Genomic DNA, 25,426 nt, shown 5'->3' with positions numbered 1-25,426 from the left:
GTTATATTCGACAATCAAATAATCATGGGCTATGAAAAATGCAAAAATGAACCAAATATAGTCCCTGTCCTCCAGGAACTTACAATTTGCAGGACACAAAAGTAAATCATGTTGGCAATAGATGCATGTACAAATGTGAACAAAATGCTATGGGAGCACAGGACAAGGAAAGGATGAAGTTACTAGATGTGACAAGTCACTTATAAAGCTATAACTAAAGCAAAAGCAAAGAAAGGTTTCTCAAAGGAGGTGATAATCAGGATAGACCTGGAAAAATGGCAGGAAGTTTAAAGGTAAAAAACGAAAGCCCACAAGATTCAAGTTAAGGCAATCTCCTGAAAACAAACATAAAGGACAGAAGTAGGACACGGTGACTCTGACTCGCAGAGACTTGCTTATTACCTGGGTGACAAAATAATCTGTACACCAAACCCCTGCGACACACAATGTAACTATATAACAAACCTGCTCATATACCTCTGAACCTAAAATATCATTAAAATGGCCATACTGCCCAAAGCTGTTTACAGATTCAATGCTATTCCTATCAAACTATCAATGACACTCTTCACAGAACTAGAAAAAACTATTTTAAAATTCATATGGAACCAAAAAAGGGGCTAAATAGCCAAGGCAATTCTAAGCAAAAAGAACATCACTGGAGGTATCATATAATCTGATTTCAAACTATACTGCAGGGCTACAGTAACCAAAACAGCATGGTATTGGTACAAAAACAGACACATAGACCAATGGAACAGAATAGAGAGCCCAGAAATAAGGCACACTTAAAACCATCTGATCTTCAACAAAATTGACAAAAAAAAAAAAAAAAAAGAAAAGAAAAGCAAAAGTATTCCCTATTCAATAAAAGGTGATGGGATAACTGGCTAGCCATATGCAGAAGACTGAAACTGGACCCCTTCCTTACACCATATACAAAAATCAACTCAAGATGGATTAAAGACCCAAATGTAAAGCTAAAACTATAAAAATCTGGAAGATAACCTAGGAAATATCATTCTGGACATAGGACCTCACAGAGATTTCATGATGAAGTCTCCAAAAGAAACTGCAACAAAACCAAAAATTGACAAATGGGACCTAATTAAACTAAAGAGCTTCTGTACACAAAAGAAACTATCAACGGAGTAAACAGACAACCTACAGAATGGGAAAAGATATTTGCAAACTATGTATCTGACAAAGGTCTAATATCCAGAACCTGTGAGGAACTTAAACAAATTTACAAGCAAAAACTAAACAATCCCCCATTAAAAAGTGGGCAAAGGACATGAGCTAACACTTTTCAAAAGAAGACATACACATGGTCAAACAGGCATATGAAAAAAACCTCGACATCACTAATCATTAGAGAAATGCAAATCAAAACCACAATGAGAGAACATCTCACATCTATCAGCACTGCTATTATTAAAAAGTCAAAAAATAACATTCTGGTGGGGTTGTGGAGAAAAGGGAACACTTATATGCTGCTGGTAGGAAATTAGTTCAGTCAATGTGGAAAGCAGTTTGGAGTTCTCCCGGAATAATATGTTACAATATGGGAGATTATTCCGAAACCTGGTAGGATAAGGATATAGACTTTGGGGTGACCAAAAAATCAGAATAAATGTTGATATAAGATAGAGTCACCTCCACTGGCAGGGTCAAAGAAAGTAGTATTGAGGTTACAATCAGTTAATAGTATAGCGATGCTGGCAGCTAGGACTGGATTCAACCCAGCAATCCCATTACTGGGTATATGCCCAAAGGAATATAAATCATTCTGCCATAAAGACAGATGTACATGTATGTTCATCACAGCACTATTCACAATGGCAAAGACATGGAATCAACCTAAACGACCATCAACAGTAGACTGGATTTAAAAAATGTGGTACATATATACAATGAAATACTATGCAGCTATAAAAAAGAATGAGATCATGTCCTTTGCAGCAACATGGATGAAGCTGGAGGCCATTATCCTAAGCAAACTAACACAGGAACAGAAAACCAAATACTGCATGTTCTCACTTACAAGTAGAAGCTAAACCTTGAGTACATATGGACACAAAGAAGGGAACAACAGACACTGGGGCCTACTTGAGGGTGGAGGGTGGGAGGAGGGTGTGGATCAGAAAACTACCTATCAGGTACAATGCTTATTATCTGGGTGACAAAATAATCTGTTCACCAAACCCCCAGGACATGCAATGTACCTATATAGCAAACCTGCACATGTACCCCTGAACCTGAAAGTTAAAACAAAAGAATACACAACTATTCCCAACCTCACTAATAATTCAAATTTAAACAAAAAGAAATTAATTTTACTTATAAGATGGCTAAGATTAAGAAGAGTAATAATATCCAGTGTTGGTGAATGTGAGGATATTAGCAAAGTCATGCATTCTCATGAAAGTATATATTGCTACAACATTTCAATAAGCTATTTAGCAGTATTTCCTAAAATAAAAGTACACATAACAATAGGGTGACTATAGTTAACAATAATTTATTGTGTGTGCGTACATACATATATACACACACACACACACACACACACACATATATATATATATTTTTTTTTTTTTGAGGCAGGGGGAAAGAGTCTTGCTTTGTCGCTGAGGCTGGAGTGCAGTGGCATGATCTCACTTCACTGTAACCTCCAGCTTCTGGGTTCAAGCAATTTTCGTGCCTTGGCCTCTCAAGAAGCTGGAGTTACAGGTGCATGCCACCATGCCTGGCAAATTTTTGTGTTTTTAGTAAAGACAGGGTTTCGCCATGTTGGCCGGGCTGGTGTTGAACTCCTGGCCTCAAGTCATCTGCCTGCCTCAGCTTCCCAAAGTGCTGTGATTACAGGCATGAGCCACCGCACCTGGCCTAATTTATTGTATATTTTAATATAAAAGAGGGGAATTGGACTGTTCCTAACACAAAGAAATGATAAATTCTTGAGGTGATGGGTGCCCCAATTACCCTGATTTGATCATTACAAATTGTATGCCTGTATCAAAACATCACATGTATGCTATATATACAACTATTATGTACCCATAATAAAAAATAAAAAAGTAATAAATTTAAAAAAAGAATATGGAATAAATGATAAATTATAAGCTTATAACACATATTGTATATATATTTGACTGATCTTTCATTTTAAGCAGTATCCCGTAAGTTTATTAAATGATAATCTTTAGAGAAACATTATTTAGGCCTTTAACTGCTAATTTCTTTCTTCTTACTAGTTGGGTTAATGGAAATAACCTCAAATTTTAAAATGGTAGTTAATAAAAGGACAAACAGAGGAAATTTGCAAATTGATAAGTTAGGCTGATAGTGATAATATAGGGGGAACCTTCATAAGAATAACATATCAAAATGCTGTGCTCACCGTAGAGAAAAACAGAGTTTTAAAAGAGAAAAGAGGGTGGGCACAGTGGCTCACGCCTGTAATCCCAGCAAAAAAAAAAAAAAAAAAAAAAAAAAAGAGAAAAGACTGAAGTTAAATTAAAACTTCATTTTGTACAAGCAGTGCAAAAGTTTACAAGCAAACTCTTTGCATTCTTCTCAGTTTAAGATGAACAAGTCCAAGTTCAGAACTCTTCAAGGTAAACTGTGCAGTACTGAGACAAGAAGTTGCTAGGCAGCAGTCAAGACTGAGTTCAAGATTGAACTCAATCATTGTCACCTAAGCAGGTATAGAGAAAATTCACTACACCTACATCTAGGAGGTTTCCTCAGTATAGGACTTATTTATTTATACATGTCAACAATAAAAGTAATGATGCCAATTAAGGTGTCAGCACCAAAATTGTCTCTAAAACACTAGACCCTAAGTTACTATTTCTAATATTGGGAAACTAGGAAGGCATACGTGATCTATTATCCAAAATCATCTTTTTTTTTTTTTTTGAGACAGTCTCACTCTGTTGCCCAGGCTGGAGTGCAGTGGTGTGATCTCGGCTCACTGCAACCTCCGCCTCCTGGGCTCAAGCAACTCTCCTGCCTCAGCCTCCCAAGTACCTTGGATTACAGGCACGTGCCACCATGCCTGGCTAATTTTTGTATTTTTAAAATAGAGAAAGGGTTTCACCATGTTGGTCAGGCTGGTCTCGAACTCCTGACCTCAAGTGATCCTCCCCTCCTTGGTATCCCAAAGTGCTGGGATTACAGACATAAGCCACCGCACCTGGCCCCAAAATCATTTATACAATGAAAGTAGCAACATTAGGTTGAAACAAGGTTTCTCCACCTCAGCACTATTGTCGTTGGGGACCCAGATAATTCTTTGTGGTGGAGCTACCCTACATAATGCGGGATGTTCAGCAGTGTCCCTGGTCTCTACCCACTAGATGTCAGTAGCACCTCCATCCCTGCCCACTGCAATTGTGACAATCAAAAATGTCTCTCCAGACATTGCCAAATGTTCTCTGGGGGGCAAAATTGCACCTGATTGAGAACCCCTGGGTTAAAATAGAATAGGCTTTGCACATGAGGCAAAAATCTTTAATCTCCACATGTATCTTAACCTAATGATAGCTTAAAGAGAATAGAACCATTTTGTTACCTCTTAATTATTCAGCAAATATTGGGCTAATTATTATAAACCTCTTGAAATTGCTTTATTATGTAGACATATCAATTTCATTGCATTAAACTATGAAGGATCACATGTGATTAAAAATCTACAACTTCTAGAAAATTTCTGAATGGTGCTAAATAATTTAGATGCTGGTTTTAAAAATGCATGATTTTAAAATCTTATAAAACATTTCCATATTCAGCCATTAAAGATTTTATTTGATTTCTTTTAATGTGTCACAGCCAGATAAATTTCCCAAAACCCAATAAAAATTTACAGAGTAATGTCACATTTGAAATGGTTTCACAATTTATAATACTAGTTTTAGGCATTATATGTTTACTACATTTCTGTGATAATGAAACAGAATACTCAAATTTAAAAGGAACATCAGCCCTCCCTAATTCTCGTTTTATTGCAGGTGAATGGAGCCTACATATGCCCACATGCTTTTATGACTCTGATGAACTTTAAAAGGCATCTTGCATGAATCAAAAGAATGACACGTTTCATTTTCATGTGATCTCATATTTACCCCAGAGCAGTAGATCAATAGTTATGTGCCCAGAAAGTGCTTTTCAAGAGTGTTGTGGAGTATAAAAAACACAGAGAAATCAATTTCTTTTTCCCATCTCAGGAGACTTGGTGCCCTTTTGTGTGGCTCATGGCAACAGTCATCTGAACTTTTAAATCTACATGCTCTAAACTCTGAACATTTGGAAGTAAATAGTAACATATTCAGAATGATTCAAACTGCTTTATTTGTCATCATTACCACAGTTACTAATAAGTTATTAAGCTCCCTTATGTGAAGTTGCTGAAATGAGCAGTTTATGAAGCAAGTTACACAGATATAAAGATTCTGAAAACTTACTACTTAAAACTTGTACATGGTGGCTCATGCCTGTAATCCTAGCACTTTGGGAGGCTGAGGCAGGCAGATCACTTGAGGTCAGGAGGTCGAGATCAGCCTAGCCAACATGGTGAAACCCTGTCTCTACAAAAAATACAAAAATTAGCTGGGCGTGGTGGTGTGCACCTGTAGTCCCAGCTACTTGGGAGTCTGAAGCACAAGAATCGCTTGAATCCAGGAGGCGGAGGCTGCAGTGAGCCACGATTGTGCCACTACACTCCAGCCTGGGTGACGAAGCAAGACTCTGTCTCAAAAACAAACAAACAAACAAAAAAAGCTTGTACATCAAGACAATCACTAAATTTGTGCAAGATTTTGAAAAGTTTAAAAAAATACAGATAATATCTTGAGAGGCAAGAATCCTAGTATCTAGTTCCATTTTCTATTTATTTTACTGAGATCTCCATCAAGCTATTTAACAATGAATTTGTTTTTTGTACCTTCTATGTGACATGTCACCTGTGGTGTCTTCATATTTGAAATCAAGTTATTGGCAGTGTCGCAAATTTGTCATTTGAGCTTTTGTCTTTTTATTTATCTTATAGGACCCATACAAGTCATTAACTGAAATCTTGCCACTTTGGGCCGCACATTTAGCAATTTTTTTTTGCTGTGGTCAAACAAATCTAAACATATGAGTACATCAGCCCATGGGCAAGAATTAGCTTTATCCTGATAGAAAAATCTTACTACCTTAAGAAAGTTTCCACTTCATGCCCTTTAATAGTATTAATCATATTAATATGATATATCTGCTTTAAAATAATGTGAAAGTCAAGACAATGCTTTTATTTTAAAACAGAAATGTAACAGTGCAATATTCACTTACAATTCCTTTAAAAAGAATATTGTCAACAATAGACAATGGGATGACAAGAGGAGGAGGGTGGGGGACAAGGGTTGAAAAATCACCTACTGAGTACTATGCTCACTGGGTGATGAGTTCAATCATACCCCAAACCTCAGGATCACACAATATACCCTTGTAACAAACAAGCCTGTACATGTGCCCCCGAAAATCTAAGATAAAAGTTGAAATTTAAAAAAAGAAAAAAAAAAAAAGGAGAATGCCAGAGCAAATAACAATAATAAATGAATATTGTCAGATGCTTATTTGAAGTTATTTACAAAATATATTTGGATATTAAAAGTAAACTGTACAGATTTCCTCCCATAAACTCTAAGATTAAATATGTATTCATGTGCTTGAGATTAATAAGAACAATATTTAAAATATGATACATATATTTAGAGTTAAATCTGAAAAGAACTTAGAAATTTAGAAAATACTTTTAAATGTAATAACTGGGTTATAGGAAAAAATGAAAACTGTTATTATAGACTATTCTGAAAATTAATGATAATGAGATTACTATACATCTATATTTCTTATGTCATATAGCCAGAGTAGTACTCGGAGGAAAATCCATAGCCACAGATGTTTTCATTATTAACTAAGACCAAAAGTAAACAAGCTTATTAGTCAACTCAAGAGTTATAAACAAAACAGCAAAACAACTATAACTTAATCAATGAACTAAGATGAATGAATCAGGAAACAGAAAGAATAAAAGTGAAAATTAATCCAAGAGCACGTTCTTTGAAAAAATAACAACAAAAAACTAGCAAAACTTCTGGCATGTCCAATGGGAAACTGAGAAAAAAGTAATGTATTCACTAGCAAATATAAAGAGAACATAGCAACAAAAACAGATATTTTATAGAAAATATCCTATAATGCTCATGAGAATACTGAAAAATCTGAATGAATTAAAGGATTGTCTTGGAAATTGTAGAGTCTAAATGGATTTAGAAAGATTCATGAAATCTGATACAAATGACCAAGGAAGAAATGAGAAGTTTTCAGAGAACTTCTCACCACAAATATGCATGATTCAGATTATTTATCCATAAAGTGTTTATTTCATATGCTTTTTAAAGTATTTCAAAACACAGAAAATGCTAGAAATATTTCTATACCATATTCAAGGTGGCAATAAAAAGGAAAAATCTTCAAGAATTAGCTCCTGAAAAGAAACCTATATGCTATTCTTCATGAAAACAGAGCTAAAAATCTTAGGAAAAACCTAGCAAAATATGTCTAGTAGCTTGCTGAAAATAACTAAAATAGTCAAAATCAAATAATGAAAAATTGAAATAAAAATTAACTTATATAAGGGTTAGATCAATGTAAAGAAATTTATCAGTATAAAAGTACTAAATGATTAAAAAACCCCATGATCATAATAATACATACTGAAAAGATAGTTACATTTCAAAATTGATTACTGATTAAAATAATTTTTAGTAAACTGGAAATAAAAGGATACTTTTATCAGAAAACAAATCATATTTAACAGTGACTCACCAGATTATGTGGAGTAGAAATAGTCCCATTACAGTAAGGAAGAAGACAAGTGTCCATGTTATCCCACCATTATGTCACTCTGTTGTGACAGTGCCACTACAATGAGACAAAACAACATCATCAACAACTAGATTTGTTATAATCTCTATCTCTACGTATATTGATTTTTCCTTACCATCATGACTTTACTTAGTTTAACATTTCCCAAGATGACTTCATCTAGTCTGGCTTTTTTTTTTTTTTTTTCCAGGGGTTAGCTAGGTGAGCTCTTCCTTCTGGAAATTTCCATTGCACTTAATATAGTGACATTGCTAGGATGGCTGGACTAAGTTGTGGCTCCCTCTTCTTTTAGTACAGCTTTTCCTGACTCCGTGTCCTTGCGACCAAGATGAAGGAGAGAGAAAAAGCTTCCTCAGCTGGAATTAGCTGACGGACATGGGTCCTTTACAATAAAATACCACCCTTGCAAGGAGGGAGAAATGATGTATTTCTCAAAGTGCTGCAGAAGTCTCATTGTTGATATTTTCCTCGTTGTTGCTTTGAAAATCCAATATTTCTATTTAACACCAAGGTCACCCAATCTAATTCTGCCATTCATGATTTTCAAGGAATGGGGTAGAATTTGGGGACTGAATTTATGAAGAGGCAGCATGGTAGAGAGGAAAGCCCTGACATCAACCTCTGGGCGGGGCGTCAATTGGCATCTGTGGAATGCCCACCGGGGAAAGATTCTTTTACACTCATTATCTTAATTCTCAGAGCATCTCTGAGGTTTTGTTGCAACTTCAGCGTTCTTTTTTAACTTTTATTTTAGGTTCAGGGGTACATGTGCAAGTGTGTTATATAGGTAAATTGTGTGTCACGGGAGTCTGGTGTACAGATTATTTTGTCACCCAGACAATAAGTACAGTATTCGATAGGTAGTTTTTCGATCCTCTCCCTCCTCCCACCCTCTACCCTCAAGTAGGTAAGAGGAAGCTCTGAAGCTCTCCTGGGATGTTCACTCGCTGTGGTGAGAGTCAGGTGAGGCCCTTCATGGAAGGGCACCCTTTGTTTACCAGAGAGAAGGGAGTCACGTTTGTTTCCTGAATGAAGATAGTCTGTCTATGAACCAGGTATCCTAGCCCCGAAAAGGTGGAAGGTGCATGCCAAAAAAACCTCTAGATAGGACTCAATTCTTCCCATCATACACGTAACCAGAGACTCGCAGAAGGGGTGAGGGAAGGATTCCAACTTTGAGTCAGCAGAGGAAACATTCTTTTGAGGTAGAGTCTGGAAAAAAACAACGAATCTGTAGATTTCCATAAATAACTGACAGGAGACAGGTGACTTCTATGAAAATATTAACCCAAATGATGGGTGTTAATCATTAAACCTTTTAGGTGGTGTCTTTGTTCTTTTTCTGATATTTTAATCTGGGTCACAGAATGGCTCAGGCAGCTTTAAGTGCAGACTGGGTTTTTCTTCCTTTTTTGTTTGCCTTTTGTTTTCTATTCCAAAAGGATGTTGTGACCTCTTTTCCTGGTAACTGCTATTCTTCCCTCCCTCCCTCCCTCCCTCCCTCCCTCTCTCTCTCTCTCTCTTTTCTTTTGAGATGAAGTTTCACTCTGTGGCCCAGGCTGGAGTGCAGTGATGAGATCGTGTTCAAGCAATTCTCCCGCCTCAAACTCCCAAGTAGCTGGGATTACAGGCGCCCGCCACCACGCCCGGCTAATTTTTGTGTTTTTAGTGGAGACAGGGTTTCACCATGTTGGCCAGGCTGGTCTCGAACTCCTGACCTCAAGTGATCCACCTCCCAAAGTGTTGGGATTACAGGCATGAGTCACCGTGCCTGGCCAGAAATTGCTATTCAGGTGGAACTCTGTCAACCAGGTAGTTAGCCTTGAAACTTAAAAATACATTAACATGGGCCAGTAAGAGAAAAGGCTGGACAATAACCACTGTCAAAACAGCAATAAAAATAATATTAAAAAACAGCAATAAACAACCTAATTTTGCATCCAGTTCTGTTCCAAGCAAAAATAAAAAAAATAAACAAAAACAAACCAGTTTTCTGTTGAGTGCATCTTTGATTTAAAGGACTTGTTATTTCTCTAAATTTGCAGATGTGTTGAGGCTTGAAATTTGAGCCTGTGACTGTTTTACGAGTTTCAACAGAAAATATTAAACCACCTAAAATGACAGAGGGTAAACTTTCAGTAAATAATTTGGAGCCATTCAGTTGTAGATCTGTTTTTTGTTCATTCCAGTTGCATAAAATATTAGGAATCACTGGGCTCTGTTTGACACATTTTGTCATTATTACCACTCTTTCGAGTGCTCAATAGCCATCTATGTGTAGTGGCTGCCATATACAGCCACAGAACATTCCCATCATCACAGAATGTCCCATTGGACAATGCTGTTCTATAGCATTAACTTTGATTTTCACAGCTGCCAGATTTTTGGGTTGATCAAAACCAACCCCTTTGCAAGAAAATGCTTTTAGAGTGAGACAGAGCAGCTCTGGCAACTAAAATGGTAAGTGAAGTACCTGAGTGTTCATTTTGAAAAAATTGCTTTCTAATAACACTTTCTTTATTGCTGGGCCCTTCTGCATAGTTATCTTAAGCTTGAGTAAATCATTCCTAAAGACCTCATTCCAATGTTTTATTAAAGCAATAATAGACTAAAATGGAAATTGTTAATAAAATGGTTTTTATTAAAGTATTTATAGTACATGCTAGAAATATGAACTGATGACACAACTAGTATGTGTCACTTGGCCTGTGAAACCATATGTGGGATATAAAGATATGTTCAATTATATACATTTATTGAGCACCTATTATGTGTCAGATACATGCACAACAGGTGGCTAAACTGCTATGGACCTTCTTGTACATGTTTTTTCTGTATGCTTTTTCTTGGGTATTTACTTAGGAATAGAAATTTGGGTCACAGAGTATACATATGTTGAGAGCTATTATCTCTTTCCTTATCCTCTTGTGAGTTGTACACCTTCTCATTAGTATATATGCTCAATTTCACTTATGCATGGAGGCTCTTTCTTTGAAATGTTTTGAATGCCCTAGGAGAAGTACGCTACGTATTTCAATGAACAAGCTTTCAATCTGTTCACACTTGCCCAGGATAAGTTGGTTCCACTGGCAGGATACCCAACCCAATCTAGAACTACATCAATCCTGTTCTGATCTAAATAGCTTGGGGCTTTCTTTTGTGACCAAATCTGGACCCCTACCCAGCCAGCTCAAGCTCTTGGTTTTAAGAGGAATCAATGAAAGGACAGATCAGGTTAAATCATCCTCAAGATCTGCAAAACAATTTAAGTATGTGTTCTGGTGAGAGTTGGCTAGCATCTTCATTTTAAAAAATACTGTATTTCTCTTTTTCTCAGACCCATGTTAAAGAAGAATCATGGAAGGAGGGTTTCCTGTCCAGGGATTGAACACTGTTGCAGAGTTTCTTCCAATCACCAGCTACTGAGCAAGCTGGGAATGAAATGGGTACCTCTGCCAGATTTGCTTTTCATCCAGTTTCCAAAGCTGGCAGAATACTATCCACTTCCAGATGCCATCCTGGGAGGTAGGATCTTCATTTTTATCTGCTGCTCTGAGCTTATCATTGTTATCTACACTTGAACAGGCTCATTCATCATCTCTACATTGTGTTAATAAGCCTTCCCTATCTTTACAGCATGTACCAACTCTTAAACAACAATAGTCTTTCTGGATTTTCAAGTTTGTAGATTAGAGGTCTTTGTGTGCTTCTGCTACTTAAGCAGGGAAAGGCACCAAGGGGATAGTGAAACTCAAATTTATTTTTCCTTATATTTATGAAAATAACTTTGAGGAAAGAGAATCCTAAAATCCTATTCTTCACCAAAATGAGGATTTGGATTTTATTTGTATTTCAGCAAGTTATTCTTTTCCTATCTGAAGTTATATTACAGATAGTACAAGGGAACATCTAAAGCCAGTTCTTCCTTCATGCCCAAGGGAGTTGTTTCACTGCAATGTAAATTAGTTTGAAATCCATCCTGGCTGGGCAGAGTGGCTCACACCTGTAATCCTAACACTTTGGGAGGCTGAGGTGGAAGGATAACTTGAAATCAAGAATTCAATACCAGTCTGAGTACAAAGTGAGACCCCGTCTCTACAAAACATTTTTAAAAAATTAATTGGGCACGGTGGTGTGTACCTGTTGTCCCACCTACTTGGGAGGCTGAGTAGGAAGAATCACTTGAGTCCAGGAGTTCAAGGCAGCAGTGACCTATGATCATATCGCTGCACTCCAGCCTGGGTGACATAGAAAAACCCTGTCTCAAAAAAAAAAAAAAAATCCATCCTATGAGCAAAATAGCCATTAATGATATATGAAACATTCCTTCTAGTTTTCAGTAGTCAATGAGAAAGCCTACCCTCACAGACAGTGGTGGCTTCAAATTTTCTTTGTTGATGGGTGGAGAGATTATACGGGACTTGTGTTGAAACTACATTTTGGCAGCAAGCTCCCCTTTCACTGAGATCTCACATTTATATGGAGTGCCTATGAGAGAAGTACTGATGGAACTTGTCATGGGCTAAATTCTCCCCAAACCATCCCCTGGGGCCACCACTGTCTACATACTTGCACCTTTACTTGTGTGTAGTTGCATGAAAAAGTAGCAGCCAACTGCATAGGTCACAGTGACATAAATGATGGCTGTTAGGCCCACGGTGCACAAAATTTCCCAAACCAAAATTGGAACACACAAGTGACAACTTGAGTGTCCTTAGGAAATGCTCTTCATGGCATCTGTAGACCAATGGAGAAATTGATGGTAAACACGTTACAAAGGAAAAGAACTACTAACTACCTTGATAATGATATGATATGGTGGGGTGGATGGCAGGGACTTCTTTATCTTGGGTGGTCAGGAGGAGGCCTTTGTGAGGAAGTGTCATTTAAGCTGGGACTGGATTAACAAAAAGGAGCCTGCCAGGGGAAAAATGTTCCAGGCAGGAAGAGTTGGTTCTTGGCCAGGTGCCCTGCATGGAGGGACATGCTGATCTTGCTGCCAGGCAGTATGAGTTATAGCAATACTGGCTGTCAAGGCGATGAGTGATGAGGGCAGCTTAATGAAGCAGGATGTGTTTAACATGCAATTCAGGTGCTGGGCTGGATTCCATATGCACTGACATAAAGGAAGCTGCACTCCTACATGAACAGCCTTTTCCTATGGGAAAGGGCACCACATAATGCAAGATGGCATTGAAAATAACTTTGCAAAGAGACTACCTCTCTCCAGTGTGGTGGGTGGATGGAAAACACCAGTAGCTTGGCAAATGGGTTAGCTTTTAAATCTACCTTCCAGAGGTCTTTTGGTTCCAAAGTGAGACTGAGTGAATTAAAAATTCTGGAGGGTAGCTGTTATAAGCTGAATCTTGTCCTCTACCCTCCCAAATTCATATGTTGAAGTTCCAAACCCCAGTACCTTAAAATGTGACTGTATTTGGAGATAGGATCTTCAAAAAGGTAATTAAGGGAAAATGAGGTCATGAGGGTGAGCCTTAATCCAATCTGACTTTTGTTTTTAAAAGAGGAGGAGGTTAGGACACAGATGTGCACACAAAAACATTACATGAAGACAGGGAGAGAACAGCTATTACAGGGCAAAAAGAGAGGCTTCAGGAGAAACCAACTCTGCTGATACCTTGCCCTTGGACTTCCAGCTTCTAGACTATGAGAAAATTAACTTCTGTTGTTTAAGCCATCTAGTCTGTGGTATTTGTTATGGCAGCCATAGGAAACTAACACAGTAGAATTATCCTTTCCAAAGATGGATTCAGGGGTCTTGGACATTGGCTGTTTATTTTTTTCTTATTCCTTATTCCATGAATATTTCAGAAAACTTGAAGATACTCTGAAGCTAGTGGCTGCCTCGTAGCTGGAGAAGTTTCATGGCGGAAGGTTGGCTTGAGCGCCTGTGACTGGGGGGAGAGAGGGCAGTTTTCTGAGTAGTCTGCACTTGATATATTCCTGGGGCCAAGCAGAGGCTTTGGAAGGGAACAGGATGGAGTCATTGCCTGTTAGGCCCATGTCCTTAAGTGAGACAGGGCAAGGACAAGGCAGCGAGTGAGGCTGGAGGTGTACACCCCTGGGCGCAGAGCTGAGGTGGGGTGGAGGAAGTCAGTCAGAGCATGTCACCCATGTCAGGGGAAGATGCAGTGCAGAGGTCCCTGGAGGGGCCCTTGAAGGCTCCACAGGAGCATTCTGAGTGGAGAGCATCTGGACCACCACCACAGAGGACCCCTCACAGCAGGGAGAACCACAAGGGCCCTGGTCCAGGAAGAAGAATTTGGCCTTTCCTTGTCTATCTCACACCCCCATCATTTTGCTTTCCTGTCCCTAAGTGAGGAGAATGAAGCATGGTGGAGGGGAGCACAGGCAGGGAGGGAGTAGGGAGTGGAGCCCGGAGGAAATGGCTGGAGCCCGCCACTCAGGTCCCTGCTCTGGCCAGAACTGCTGGAAGGAGAGCAGCTGTAGGTGAGAGGCAGGAAGGCAGTTTTGGTTAGGCTGGCCTGGATGCCTTAGTAGCCGGAAGTGACAGGAAAGCCACACCATCTGCCCCAGATGCTGTCAAGAGGCGAGGAAGAAGGAGCTGACAGAGTGCCCAAAGGGAACAGTGTGAGCAACATCAACCTCTTCCTTCACTGCTGTCCATGAGGCCAGCCCGTGGAACTACACTGCTGTGGCTGGAGCCACAGGATTAAGTGACCTCTACTGAAAGCCTGCTATGTGCTGGGCACTGAGAGTCAAATGAGGGCTAAGATCAGCAGTCAGCAAACCATGGCCTGTGGGCCAAATCCAGCCTGTTGCCTGCTTTTATACAGCTCACAAGCTAACAATGATTTTTACATTTTTAAACAGTTGGAAAATGAAAAAGATTTGTGATGCCTAACAATTATCTGCAATTCCAATTTCAGTGTCCACACACCAAGTGTCATTGGAATAGAGGCTTGGTCATTTGAGTATCTATTGCTAACAGGCTGTGTTCTTGCTACAACTGCAGAGTTGGGTAGTCCTAACAGACAAAGCCTGAAACACTTAGCACCTGGCCCTTCAGAAAAGCTTGCTCATCCCTACAGAAGACCAGGACCCCTGACCCTACAGGAAGTCCGTCTAGTGGGGAATATCTCATGACAATAATTCATTTCCACAACAAATTGTTTTTGAAAATCTTTAAAATGTAATGTTATATATATTTTTTAGTCCTTAGAGTGAATCTGACTTTGTCTTTCATTAAAAGTTAAGCATCTACCAATTCTACCATTGAATGAAATGAAGTAATTTATATGAAGTACTTGGAAGCGTATAGAAAAAGCCGTAAGTGTCACATATTATTAATCCGTATGGAATTCCCATTGTGCTATTCTATAGTTGTAGAAATCAGGATGGGCTATGTAATTTGCAGGGCCCAGTGCAAAATGAAAATGGAGGATCCCTTGTTAAATCATTAAGAATTTCAAGACTACAACAGCAGAACATTAAACTATGGGTAAGACCCTCTTAAGAGCACAGGCTTGTGTAACTGCACATGTCCCATGCCCAAGAAACTGGCCAAGATAAGAATTATATGAAGATGGACTAAATGTGACAGCAACAAGGCACTTCTTTTGAAGTGATTATTTACAAATCTTTATATTAAATGGTTTTCTTGTTATTTGCTGGTTTTCCTTAAAAGCAGAATGGAAGATAGGCCGGGCGCGGTGGCTCCTGTCTGTAATCCCAGCACTTTGGGAGGCCAAGGCAGGTGGATCACCTGAGGTCAGCAGTTTGAGACCAGCCTGGCCAACACAGTGAAACCCCATCGCTACTAAAAATATATAAATTGGCTGGGCGTGGTGGCACGTGCCTGTAATCTCAGCTACTCAGGAGGCTGAGGCAGGAGAATCGCCTGAACCTGGGAGGCTGAGGTCCCAGCGAGCCAAGATCACACCTCTGCACTCCAGCCTGGGTGACAAGAGTGAGACTCCGTCTCAAAAAAAAAAAAAAAAAAAAGTAGAATGGTAGATGAAAAAACTTAGTTGATAGAAGAATGCTCTAATATCTACAGGTTATTCTATTTGAGGTTTTCTTGGGACTTACATAGGAAATGTCAACTCTGCAGTTATTGGTTGAAAAACTGGGTGTTTCAACTAATTATAAGATTTAGGCCAGATCTACTAAAACGATGTCACAAGGATTTTACAATGTTGAAAGTAATTTCTAAGGAAGCTATAACGTTTACTCCATTTCCCAGGTCAACTGGGAAATTTTTTCTCTCCTTCCTTATTTATCTACAGCCCCTGACTATTTCCCAGGTCAACTGGGAAATTTTCTCTCTCCTTCCTTCTCTTATTTATCTACAGCCCCTGACTATTTCTCAGGTCAACTGGGAAATTCATCTGCTTAGTTTACTCAAATGTCGGCTTTTAGATAATTTATCATTTTTAGCAAGAGAGGTAGAGGTCTAGCTCAGGCATGGCTTTCTTTTTCTGAGTTAAATGGTGTAGGATATATAATGGATTTCTGCCTCTACCTAATTATTCAAGGATGAATCTTGTGATCTAAAAAGGAACAATGTGCTGCTGTATCCAAGGTAAGGGGATTAACAGTCTTGTGCTTGTAAAACAGCAGCCCAGTGCCTATTTAGTTCTTTTGATTTCCAAAAACAAGAGCCCAATTCTTACTACTCTCTGGAGGCAGTTGGCCCTGTCTAGCGCCATTGATGAAAAATGGCAGTGGAGCCAATTCTTAGAGAAACCTTCAGACCAGGGCTTCCCACACTTGAGGAAGGAGAGTAAACACTTTTACCTCTTTTTCGCGACTTGCTTAAAGAAGACATTTGTGTCTGAGTTAATATAATTTCTTGGTAAAAACACTGGTCAAAATGATTACTGAAGTGAATTCATCAGACCCATCTATATTTAACACCTTGAAAATGCAGGATTTCTATTTAGTTACACTAATGGTACTTTGGTTTATTAAAGACATGTCCAGCTGAACAAATGCTTGTTGGTTAATTTTTCATTCTCTGAAAATCTTGGAGGACATTCAATGTAGTGACATTTGGAAGAAAGACCATGAAGTCACTAGTTGTACAAAATTTATAATGAGAAGAAATGTCTATCCTTTGATAGCTAAAGAAGTTAACTACTGAGCTGTGTTCTTCATGTGACTTCTCTTTTAGCACAAATTTTCTCGCTTTATGTTTACAATTCCTTTTGGCTACCTCAATCTACAGTATATTCAGGATTCTCCTTTCACTATAGTTTTTGTTATGATGTGTCTCTGAATATTTGTATCCGGGTAGGGGAAGTTTTAAGGAAGTAATCTCTCTTCCTTCTTCCCTCTCTTATTAATGCAGCTCCTACCCAACTAAATGTTTGACAGGGTCTCTTGGGGAAAAATTCCAGAAACAGCGAGATGTTAACCTTTTGTCATCCATCCACTCATTTCACAGTTACTTACTGAGTGACCCACATGGGCCAAGCTTCAGGAATACAGGGGCTCACTGCACAGGAAAGACTTGGGTCTCATGTTCTCACGTCCCAGGGAACAAAGAAATCTATTTGTTGCTGATGGACAAAGTATTTGATAGTCTCCCTAGTGACCCTGCAACTGATCAAATTAAAACAGGTGCTCTTTGCTTGGAGATCATGAAGTTCAAATCAGGGCAGGGATTAGAGACCCTCCTGACAAAGAATGCAGACAAGCCATGTGAAATCTAGAAGCTCTTTGTCCTCCCCATGTCCTGGGTCTATTCTCCCATACGGCATGGAACTATGTGCAAATTCTGCCACCGTGGGGGTTACTGGCTTCCACTTTGGTATTTAATGCTCTGGTGGGCTCAAGACTCTGGTCTTGGTTTTCAAGAGTCTTAGCATCACTAAATTCCTGCATGGGATGGGGCACGGAATCTAAAGGCCGCTGTAGTAGGAACTCTTTTCCTAACCATACTGGCTAATCAAGGTTAGCTCTTAGTAAATAGTTGTGAGTGAATGAAGCATGTTTAACATCCTGACTCTTAAACCAGAGGCCTGTCTATTGAGGTGCAGTGGATGCAAGAAAACAGTGTCCCAACCACCCCCACCCCCGCCCACAATTTCTTTCTCTTTTTCGCCTCAGTCCCATAGGAGGATGCTCCCATGGTGGATTTGGCACACAATGGCCAGAGTAGAAGCAGCTCCCTGTTGCCTCGGTGTTAGCTCTTGTTGGACCTCGGTTTCTTACTCTTGGGGAGGCCAAGACATCAGTTAGTTTCTGAAAGCATCATCCAAGCAAGTAGGAAGCACCAGCCCAGAGTGTGTCTCCATCTTCATATACAGCCTTTGCTGCTTTCAGAGCAGGGCTAGGCTTTCCTCTGGCCCCCTTCCCACAACATTGCTACTGTGGGAAGTGGGCTTATTAATTCCTAGTTCAACTGCATGTATGTGAACAAAATATAAACACATCTCTAAAGGTATATTTTTATGACTGCTATTTATTGAGCCCAAAGTAACTTTTTTGTTTTCTTAAAATCTGAGATTTTACTACTCTTGGCAGCACCATAATGTAGGAGGGATGTTTAGTATTCTTCCATTAAAGACCCTAAGCAAGTAAAACTATTCACCTTTTTTCCTAATGCCAATCCTGTAAGAAATGACAGAAATGGTGCTACTTAAGGCATTAGTATAGTGGATGGCATAATAACAAACACATGAAACATGTGAATGTAGAAAAAAGCTAAGTTTTGGCTCTGTCATGCAATGGACAGTGCATTGGACATCTAGAAAAAAGCCAAGTTTTTAAAATTTTGAATAATTACTAATACTATTCTTACAACATATGGGTGCCAACGTCTTTAAAACATTTTTTTTTGAGACAGGGTCTTATTCTGTCACCCAGGCTGGAGTGCAGTGGTGCAAACATGGCTCACTATAGCCTCAACCTCCTGGATTTGAGCAATCCTCCTGCCTCAGCCTCCCGAGTAGCTGGGACTATGGGTGCATGCCATCACATCCAGCTAGTTTTAAAATTTTTTTTTTTTTGTAGAGATAGGGTCTCACTGTGTTGCCCAGGCTCGTCTCAAGCTGCTGGGCTCAAGCAATCCTCCTGCCTCAGCCTCCCAAAGTGTTGGGATTACAGGCATGAGCCACTGCACCTGGCAGGTGCCAATATCTTGCATTTGAATATATCTCACTATTTTCAAAGTATATTTCTAGCTGTTATGTCATTATCAATGATGCCAATCAGAACTTGTAATTTATCCAGTGGTTTATGTCATTATCTGTAGTTTAATTTATAGTGCCTAGGCAACTTTTTCAGTAACTGCTTAGCTCTTGCTAAAATACATCTATATATCAATTTATAGATATACACATGCATTAGTCCGTTCTCACACTGCTATAAAGAGCTACCTGAAACTGGGTATTTTACAAAGGAAGGAGGTTTAATTGACTCACAGTTCCACATGGCTGGGGAAGCCTCAGGAAACTTACAATTGTGGTGGAAGGTGAGAGAGAGGCAAAGCCACGTTTTTACATGGTGGCAGGCGAGGGAAGGGGGAAGAGCCCCTTTTAAAACCATACGGTCTGGCTGGGCATTTTGGCTCACACCTGTAACCCCAGCACTTTGGGAGGCCGAGGAGGGTGGAACACCTGAGGTCAGGAGTTCGAGACAAGCCTGACCAACATGGTGAAACCCTGTCTCTACTAAAAATACAAAAATTAGCCACGCATGGTGGCATGCACCTGTAGTCCCAGATACTTGGGAGGCTGTGGCAGAAGAATTGCTTGAAACTGGGAGACGGAAGTTGCAGTGAGCCAAGATCACACCAAGGCACTCCAGCCAAATAAACCAAAAACCAAAAACAAACAAACAAACAAAAAACCATCAGATCTCATGAGAACTCACTATTATGAGAACAGCATGGGGGAAACTCTCCCCTGATCCAATCACCTCCCACCAGGTCTCTCCCCTGACACATGGGGATTACAATTTGAGATGAGATTTGGGTGGGGACACAAAGCCAAACCATATCAATACATATACATATATATGTCATAATTTAAAATAATTTTAGATTCAAAAAATAGTTGCAGAGATAGAGTTCCTGTGTAACAACGGTTCTGAACCTGGGGCAATTTGTGCCCTTTCCCCACCCCAGAACATTTGGAACTATACAGAGGTACTTACTGTTGGGTTCACTATTTGGCCAGGTAGGGGGCTATGGTGAAAGGGATGTACTGCTGGCATGTGCAGGCCAGGGATGCTGGTAAACTTCCTACGAAGCATAGGATGGTTCCCTCAGCAATGAGGTGGCCCCAAATGTTGAGGTTGTGAAAGCCTGCTCTGGCCCCTTCACCCAGTTCCCCTAATGCTATTATTATACCTAACCAGGATGCATCCATTACAATAGGCGATTAGATCTCCTTCTCCTTAGTCTTCCCAACTCTGTGTTTCTCAGTCTTTCCTTGTTTTTCATGACCTTGGTGCTTCTGAAGAGGGTTGACTGGGTATTTTGTAAAAGTTCTCAACGGGATATTATCTGCTGTTTTCTCATAATTTAGCCAGAACACAGTGATTATTGGAGAAGAAAATGAGGTGAAGTGCCCTTCTCAGCATATGGTGTCAGGGTCCCTGATATGCACATGACATCACTGTTAAGTTCACCTTGATCCCTTGGATCACGTGGTGTCTGTCAAGTTTCCCTTTCCAAACTGTAACTGTCAGAAGGGAATCTCTAAACCCTTATACTTAGGGGAGGAGACCTAAGCTTCACTTCTGGAGGGAGGAGTGTCAAGCAATTTACGGACTTGTGTTATCACACACTCACTATTATATTTTAATACAACTGACAGCTCAGATGTGTCTTGTGGAAAGCAGCTTTGGGGTTAATGTCCACAAAAAGCTACGTCAAATGAGCAAGACAGCATTTCAAAGAACTAATCATTGTGTAAACTCTAAAACTACACAAAGAATAAAATTTCTAAAAGTGAAATAATTCACAAGAAGAAAGTAATATGAAAAAAATAAGAAAGTAATATGAAGCCCAAATAAATGAATGAATAATTACCAGCCCTTGCTGAATAACTATAGATGGTTGTTAGAAAATTTTTGGCAAGAAGCAGGCAAGTGGAGTGTGAAAATAAATGTCAAAGATTTAGAAGTCTTTCTTGCCTCAGCATCCAGAAATGTTGAGGGGTTGTTTTGGAGCTATATCCATGACTGGAGAGTGCTATGGTATTTAGAGGGTGGGGATTAATTATGTGGGACTGTCCTGAGCCTTAGACAAATAATTAATGTTGTCTAAGGCTCAGGACAGTCCTACATAACAAGGAGTACCCCACCCAAAATGCCAAAAGTGTCACCATTGATGCACACAGAACCCAAGCCCCTTCTTGTACCTCATTCACATTGCAATGCCTTGTCAATCCCAGAGATGGGGGAGTGGAAAATTTCAGACTAAAAGCTGGATTTTTAGAGCTTCAGTCCAGGACTTTTTATGTGTAACCAAAACTGTCTCCATTGAAAATGTAAGGTTTAATATTTTCAGCAACAATTTAAATCTTATGGGAATCTTTATTTCTAAGTAGATAAAGTATCTTCATTTTATTTGTGTGGTACTCTATTAAAGTATGAGTTGCCACCAAAGAAAACACTGAAACATTTGATGAACTTGCATACATAGTAAGAGTGACATTCCATGGTAATTGGGACAAGGAGAGTATTTGGGGCCCCAGTTGGGTTGAGAGTTTAATGCAACCCTCCCTATTTTTCTTTATAGCACTTGCCTTCCTGCCCTCCACCAGCATGCAGTGTATGCATTTACTTACTTGTTTATCGTCTGTCTCCAACCCCTTAGACAGCAAGCTCCATGAGAAGGGAATTTGCTTTAGTTTATGGCTATATTCTATGACTCTCTAAAGGGGAATACCATGTGATTCATGTTTGAACAGTATTTAAAGAGGCTTTAGATAAAAATAACAATATGGGTAAGGTATCCAAATTACCTCCTACCTGGTTTCTGGCCTCCTCTATCATGCCAGAAATAATATCTTATATTTTTTATATAATTTATATGATGAAATCTTTATATTAAACTTAATATAGAATATATTACATATTAAGATTTCAAAATACCTCAATTTTATGAATATTTTAATTCATATATAATGAACAATTGCTATATGAGTATATAAATAAAATATAAATATGAATTAAATTATAAGCACTATATTATGTAATAAAATATATTATTTGAATAAATGGCATTGTGCTACACAAAATACTTCCAATCTTTTTCATTTGAAAGTACTTTTGAGATTTATCCTTTTTTTAAAAAAAAAGTAGCTCTTAGCTCAGTGGTTGCCATCAGCAGGTGACTTTGTCCTTCAGGGGATATTTGGCAACTCCTGGAGCCGTTTTTGTTTGTTTGGTTGTTGTTTTTTTTCTTGAGACGGAGTCTCACTCTGTCACCCAGGCTGGAGTGCAGTGGCACAATTTCAGCTGACTGCAACCTCCGCCTCCCGGGTTCAAGTGATTTTCGTGCCTCAGCCTCTTGAGTAGCTGGGATTACAGGCATGTGCCACCACACCCGGCTAATTTTTGTATTTTTAGTAGAGACAGGGTTTCACCATGTTACCCAGGCTGGTCTCAAAGTCCTGGCCTCAAGTGATCCACCTGCCTTGGCCTCACAAATTGCGGGGATTATAGGCCTGGAGCCATTTTTGATTGTCACAACTGCTGGTGGTCCTAAGGGTATCTGGTAGACAGATGCCAGGTTTGCTCTTAAACATCCTACAATACACAGAGTATTCTCACACAGAGTTATCTAGCCTGATTCTGCTGATGTTGAGAAACACTGCGCTATTTCTTTTGTTTTTTTTTTTATTTTATATTTTTTTTATTTGAGTCTTGTTCTGCCACCCAGGCTGGAGTACAGTGGCGTGATCTCAGCTCACTGCAACCTCTGCCGCCGAGACTCAAGCAATTCTCCTATCTCAGCCTCCTGAGAAGCTGGGACTACAGGCGCGCAACACCAAGACCCGGCTAATTTTTGTATTTTTTGTGGAGACAGGATTTCGCCATGTTGTCCAAGCTGGTCTCAAACTTCTAAACTCAAAGTGACCTGCCCGCCTCAGCTTCCCAAAGGGCTGGGATTACAGTCGTGAGCCACTGCTCCTGGCTTCTTTCCTTTAATCTGTGGAACAGTATTCCCTCGACAGCATATACTATATTTACTTTAGTCCCGTACTGATTGACATTTGGGTTGTTCCAATTCTCTGCTATGGTGACGAGTGCCGCAAAGAACATCCTCACCAGTGTCTGTGTATGTGTGCCACAGGGTTTCTGGTAGCTGCGTTTTCTGTTCTGGGAATCACTTCCAAATGCCATTCCAGAGTGGCTGGACTCCTTGCTTCCACAGCGTCACCTGGGATTCCAATTCCATGCGTCTTTACCAGCCCTTGGTATTATTTAACTTTTAAATTGTTGCCAATTTGAAACGTTTAAAATAGTAGCTCATTTGTAACAATTTTGCATTTCCTGATTGCTAGTAAGACCAGACCACAGGAATCATTCACACCCCAAGCATTCTAGAAAACTGGTGAAAATGTTTTCTGTCCAGCATGCGCCACTTCATTTGGTTTGTCCCTACGTCTTATATGTATTAGAAAACCGCACATTTTGGGGGACTAGGCTTGCCTGTTTCTGCCAGTAGAGGTCACTGTTCCTCAGTGGTTCTCCACCAGTATGACTTTTGACCTCTCTACCCTCCCAGGGAGTATTTGGCAACGCCTGGAGCCATTTTTGATAGGACTGTGAGTGTGCTGCTGGCACCTAGAAGTGAGAGGCCAGGGATGTTGCTAAGGCCCTGCAATGCACAAGACAGCTTCCCGCTCCTCCCTCCCCCTTCCCCTCCCCCCTCCCCCCCTTCCCCTCCCCCCTCCCCCCACCAATAAGAAAGAACCATCTGGCCCAAGTAGTAGTGCCAAGCTGGAGAAACCATGGTGTCGTCTTTGAAAGAAAGAATATGACAATCTCTATGATAATAAAGACACCTATTATTATTAACAACAAATATTTTATTGCAGAAACTGGGGAGAAGCATGCCTTCTGTCTCCAGAGAGAAGGCAGGAGCGAATGGGCAAGGGCAAGGGAAGGGCTTTAAGGGAGAGGAGAGGTGGGCCTGGGGCTCGCTGAGTGGTCGGCTGGAGCAGTGGGAAGTGCCCCGGTGGGGCCGGTGGCTGGTGTGGGGGTAGAACCGTGGTCAGTAGGGTGAAGTTGCTGAGGGAGGCTCAGGAGGTGGTGGCAGGGGCCTGACTCTTGGAGCCGGGCAGCAGGCTGGGTGTGCTCAGAGGCTCATGGCCCACCTGGCGAAGCTCCTTCCAGGTGCAGGCAAGCCTGAGGCGTCAGGGAAGCAGGCGGCCGCCAGCAAGGATTCAGACAACTCTGCCTGGGAGTGAGGGCTCTGCTCAGCGGCCTAGACCTGGGCACAACGGAACAGGCCACTCCGTTTCTCATCACAGACCTGAAGGCAGATGGCCTGGGCGTCGGGCTTCCTCTGCTCTCTGGCGGGGCGATTTTCACGGTCACCAGGCTGCGGACAGGCTGTGGGGGTGGCGGGTGGTCCAAAGCCACCGCTTCATGTAGGCCAGGGGAGCCTTGGAGAAATCAGGCCTGATGTTGCTCAGCAGCGGCAGCCTGTTGGGAAAGCACCTCCAGGCCTCGGGGACCATCTCTCTCAGGACGCGGACGGGGACCATCTCTCTCTGGATGCAGATGCGGGTGTAGTCCCAGCTGGGAGGAGTGGTGCGGAGGGGCCGGATGCGGACCCAGTGCTTCCTGTGGAAGTAGGTGACCTTGCAGTTCTCCTGGACCTGGGAGCTGAAGAAGGGCCTGGACTGCAGAACCCAGTGCTTTTGGGCAGGGCGCAGCTTTCTGGCAAGCGGCTTGGGCCTTCCAGTAGACACTGGGCTGCCAGAAGTTTCCGAAATCTGCGGTCAAGGCCAGAGATCAAATGTCAGGGCTCAGTGACTAGCGACGGTTAGCATCAAAATGTTGGAAAGTGCACAAGGTGCCGTGTGCCAGGTACGGTCTGTCCACCAACTGTTGCATGGGGCAGGAGGCCACGGCCAGGCCTGAGCTTTGCCGCACACAGCTGCAGAAGGGGCAAGTGGCGCCCCATGCTGTCTGGAGGACCAAGGAGGCTCAAGCCTCAATCCTTCCTACTCATTGTCCCAGACACTTAGCTCTGGGCAGAGGGGCCTGGCAGCTGTCTCTGCTTTTGTACCTGACCTTTAAAGGCAGAACATAGAAGAATTTCTGCCAGGTCCTGAAAACTGCAGATACCTGTTGACAGAAGGGTGCTCTCTTTGATCAGTGTGAAAATGATGACAATACACTTGGAGGCTCTTTTAAGGAAAAACAAATCATTTGCTCATATTCGTCTAGGATGACTGTTAATATCACTTTTTGCAATTTTGCTCTTAAGAAAACGGTGAAAGCCATCAGGATTTATGTTTTAGTACCTGTAATGCTGATT

The 25,426-nt window shown here is 40.7% G+C and overlaps 1 protein-coding gene and 1 non-coding gene across 9 annotated transcripts in view; both read right to left on the bottom strand.

Moving 5' to 3' along the window:
* Positions 1 to 25,426, bottom strand: part of CA5B (carbonic anhydrase 5B) — a 107,392-nt gene that overhangs the window by 54,611 nt on the left and 27,355 nt on the right. For all 8 annotated transcript variants that reach the window (XM_063804835.1, XM_063804839.1, XM_063804838.1 and 5 more), the window contains one exon: positions 7,876 to 7,971. The gene's annotated coding sequence lies outside the window, so the exon portion shown is untranslated. The remainder of the gene's footprint in view (positions 1 to 7,875; positions 7,972 to 25,426) is intronic.
* LOC112207203 (small nucleolar RNA SNORA7) lies at positions 11,325 to 11,463 on the bottom strand. Its single transcript, XR_002941658.1, has one exon. It is a non-coding gene; the product is annotated as a small nucleolar RNA SNORA7 (small nucleolar RNA).

The sequence above is a fragment of the Pan troglodytes genome, chromosome X (assembly GCF_028858775.2).
Source record: "Pan troglodytes isolate AG18354 chromosome X, NHGRI_mPanTro3-v2.0_pri, whole genome shotgun sequence".
NCBI lineage: Eukaryota > Metazoa > Chordata > Mammalia > Primates > Hominidae > Pan > Pan troglodytes.
The sequence above is the reverse complement of the archived record's forward strand: the minus strand, read 5'-3'. Positions and strand labels throughout refer to the sequence as shown.